The following is a 4,129-nucleotide window of genomic DNA, read 5'->3' as shown; positions in this document are numbered from 1 at the left end:
GCAATTCCGAGATTATATCTCACAATTCTGATAAGAAAAATCAACAGGTCAATTCTCTCTTTCCCCCTCGGCTCAGAATCATGAGTTTACAATCCCACACTTCTGCCTTTTTTTCCTCAGAATTGACAAACTCGCAATTGTGGAGTTAAATTGAGTTATAAAGTCCAAACTAGGAGATATAAAATTGCATTTGCTAGAAAAAAATCTGAATTGTGAGATAAAATGGGTAAATGTTATAGGTTTAAATAGTAGGCTATTTCATGCTGTAACTGTAGGTCTAATACAATGCGTCCCCTATGAACTGCATATGTGAATATCATGTAGACCTATTGTTTAAATCAAATTTCTGTTTTAAAAGTAGGGTAATCATCAGAAGAACCCAAGTAGAGGACGCATACGCAGTTACTTGTTTGGTTGATGTAATCCTTAGGTGTGTAATGTATAATTTCCTTTTCATTATTTTTTTCATTTTCATTCAAATTTGTAGTTGAAATAACTACATGACCTTTTCATTATATCTGATAAATTAGCGTTTATGAGCGCAGCGCTGCTTTGTTTACAGTCGTTACCGGGGAAACCGCTGTATTTCTGACCTTCCAATAGCGCTTCCTGCTGGCAGAGAATCAATGTGCATTTTCAATAATCCCGTCTGCAGTTTTTGTTCAGACCAATGTGAAAATCCACCCATATAACCCTGTTTTAAATTAATATCATAATTTATACTTTAAAAAATTGTTTAAAGGCTCAATTGTGAGGTTTATCATTTTATAATTTATTTTGTTTTTGTGAAAACTGTAAATCAATTGCTATTTCGTGGACTACAACATGAAAGAAAGCCATTATAACATGTACATGAAAAATGTAGAAACATTGGACACAACTGTGGGGCACCATTATGCAGCAGCAAGCATCACAACACAAAAGAAACCTCAAGGCTAAATTTGTAAATGTGTGCAAATACATAGGGCCCCATTCATATATTTTGCCTGGGACCCCCAAATCACTAAATCCGCCCCTGGTAATCATAGCAGGTTTCATCTATAGTCTGTCCATTAAATTGTCTGCGTTTAGCTTCAAATGGCGTCTTTGATGACAGTATTCTGTAAAAATGATTTGCATTCCGATTCTGACATCCAAAGGCACAACAATACATTTTTTGTCCGTTCGCCGGACAATTTGCATTTGCACCCCTTAAGGACGGCCCTGTAGATACATAAGTAGTAAGTAATACTAAAGTAGCATCACCACCCAAAAAAATGATGTTTTCCCCATGTCAAATATATAGCATTTAAAGCAAGACCTCTTTCCCTCTCGTCTCGTTCTCTTTCTCTTTTCCTCTCTGAAAGGGCCCGAGTGTTGTCGAGATGTGAGAGGAGCAGAATAACCAGATGCTTTCCGCTCTTCAATGCTTCTGTGCCACTGGAGGAATTAGGGATTCACAGATCTTTGTCCTATTTGTCAGGAAGTGGAGGGGAAGGAAAGAGACGGAGGGAGAGGAGCGATGCTGTACTATAACAGCTGCGCCACCGCGCCGCATGAAACAAGAGGGCCAGCCATCCTGGGACGAGGCAGCCGTGCGCTCCACTACTGAACCTCTGCTTTCATCAGACTTACACAACACATGGTGCGCTGCAGGGCCATGTCAGCTAGTGACAGCTGCAGAACAGGCTCTGTGTGTGTGTGTGTGTGTGTGTGTGTGCTGCTATACTTGGGCAGAATGCACTGAGACAGATATATGAGATCCCTGCTTTTAATCACAGTATGGTATTTATATATTAGTCATTTTGCATGCAAATGCAGTAGCTGGAGGTGCAGTGATTATATAGGAGAAGTTACATAGCCAATTTTAAACGCTTGGCTTCATAGGCATGATTCCACACTGAAAAAAATGATACTGCATTTTTTTTAAGGTAAGTGGTTGCAAACAATTAATTTTAGCTACATGTAAATAAATTTTTTTTTTTTGAAAGTTAGTCAACTAAATTTGTTTATTTAAATGTAGCTAAAATAAATTGATTGGAACAACTTACCTTAAAAACAATTCAATTAATTTTTTTTTTTCAGTGCACATAGAGCAAATGTGTGATCTCATTGACCATTGCTCTGCGAATTAATTTAAAATAAAAACTGCAAACACTGTAAATTATGTGCTTTAGGTATGGAAATTACATATGTTGAGTTTTGATATTTGGGATATGGTCATTGCGCTACTTTGGGCTGACTATTTGGCTAGTTTTGTAACGCAGATCTGGCAACCCTGGCTGTACGGAGCAGAGCAAACGCTTTCAGATTAGGATTGTAGACCAACACTGACTACTGCTTAGTGTTTATGTAACTCCATAATTTTTGTATTGGGCCAAATCCGCACTATATTTCTTTTGACCGCCCACTCCCAAAGGTAGAAGCGCCCGTGAGCTCTGCGCAGAGAATTGGCAGACAAAACGCGTGCAAATGACAGACTTTCACTCTATGATGGTTAAATGTATAGCAATTAATCTGCAAATCACATACGTGCCCAACCGTGGGGTTTGGTCGGTGCAGATAATGTTGTAAATAATGCTCAGTTTCTTGCACAGACTGATCGTTTTGCTTCATAAGACCTCAATATATCGTCAGGCGCCTCGGGTGTTAATCAATTTTGTGTTCCTTGATATGCTCTTTATTTTTATTCTCAAAAACGGGCAGCCGCTAACTTGCATTTTGTGAATCATCAACAAGCACTGTTTCAGCTAAAAATCTTTACTGAAGAAAACAAGTCACCTATACCTTGGCTGGCCTGACGGTGAGTGAATTAACAGCACATTTTTATTTTTGGGAGAACTGTCCCTTTAAGTGGTTCTCGCTATAAGGCAACATCTCTCTTGCTCCTAACTATTAACATACATCAAGATGTCCCATTCATTTGTGCCACAGACTGATACTTTAAATTGGTGTGCTATTATTTTTACAATAAGGACCCATTAGTTATTGTTAATAATGCATTAACAAACAATGATAAATACATGTGTTACGTTTTTTGTGTTTTATTGTTTATTACATTGTTTTATTATTATTTGTTATTTATTCATCTCTGGTAATGTTAGTTAACAAAAATACAGCTATTCATTGTTAGTTCATGTTAGCTCAAGTCCATTAAATAATATTCACATACAAGTTTTGATTGATTTTAATAATGTGTCAGTAAATGGTGAAACATTTAGATTAAAAATGCTCATTTTTAATTGATACTTCATGTTAACTAATGCAGTTAAATGGAAACGTATTCTAAAGTGTGGCCACTTTTCCTTTCCACGTTTTGACTTTTAGTTTTAAAATAAATAAACCCAAAAAATGCGGTAGACTTACATTGAATTGACCAGAATATCTCCTTTGATTTGGGTCACCAACCAAGACTTGACAAACCTTATCAATTTTGCACTTGTAATATATTTAGCATGGGCTGAGTGGAGGTAATAGACAGGATTGTAATTGTTGTACTCGTGTCAGGTAAAATGACACAGTCTCTATGATACTGCTGGAAATGGTAACGTCAGCCTGCAGACAAGTTTGTCTGCATTACATGAGCACATGCACATTCCTGTCACCTGAGAGCATCTCCACTCCTGATTATTGTGTTTGTTCCTTCATGAACTTTTGAATGCTACTCATATAATCACTGGCTGACTAATAATAGTAAAGTCATTAAACTGTGAAATGAAAATGGAATTATGGGAATTATGATTAAAATATTAAACAAACTCAAACTATATATATTAGTGCTGTCAAACGATTTATCGCATCCAAAATAAAAGTTATTGTTTACGTAATATAAGTGTGTGTACTGTGTATATTTATTATTGATCAAAAATACAGAAAAAAACAGTAATATTGTAAAATATTATTATAATTGAAATAACAGTGTTCTATTTTAATATACTTTAAAATGTAATTTATATCTGTGATCAAAGCTGAATTTTCAGAGTTATTTTAAATTGCAATAATATTTCACAATTTTACAGTTTTTTTTTTCTGTATTTCTGATCAAATAAATGCAGCCCTGATTAGCATAAGAGACTTCTTTAAAAAACATGAAAATGCTTACTGATCCCAAACTTTTGAACAGCAGTGTATATATATATATATATATATA

Source organism: Sinocyclocheilus rhinocerous, unplaced genomic scaffold (genome assembly GCF_001515625.1).
Source record: "Sinocyclocheilus rhinocerous isolate Xijiao unplaced genomic scaffold, SAMN03320098_v1.1 scaffold1696, whole genome shotgun sequence".
Classification (NCBI taxonomy): Eukaryota; Metazoa; Chordata; class Actinopteri; order Cypriniformes; family Cyprinidae; genus Sinocyclocheilus; species Sinocyclocheilus rhinocerous.
This window is presented reverse-complemented; position numbering follows the sequence as displayed.